The following is a 342-nucleotide window of genomic DNA, read 5'->3' as shown; positions in this document are numbered from 1 at the left end:
TATAAACACGTCACGTCTCGACTGCACAGTACCAAGGAACTCGACTGCCCGCAAGGCAGCGCGAAACCATTTAAAAGGCGTCCGTCCGCATTTAGACCACCTCCTCGCTTCTCTCAATAATGGCCACCCAACCAGAATGACTCGTACGTCCTTGCTCTTGTAAACACTGGACACTCACCCTACTCCCCTGCACCAAAAACTTTCTCCACGAACGGTCCCTTGAATCCGCCGCTCCAACCCAGATGTTCACGAAGACTGACCTCATCGGCGAACTAGATCGTATAAACCGGTCACGTTATGATCGCTCAGGGTGATGTTTCTATTCATATTTTGGCAAGTTAG

This window comes from Penaeus monodon, chromosome 29, assembly GCF_015228065.2.
Source record: "Penaeus monodon isolate SGIC_2016 chromosome 29, NSTDA_Pmon_1, whole genome shotgun sequence".
NCBI lineage: Eukaryota > Metazoa > Arthropoda > Malacostraca > Decapoda > Penaeidae > Penaeus > Penaeus monodon.
The sequence above is the reverse complement of the archived record's forward strand: the minus strand, read 5'-3'. Positions refer to the sequence as shown.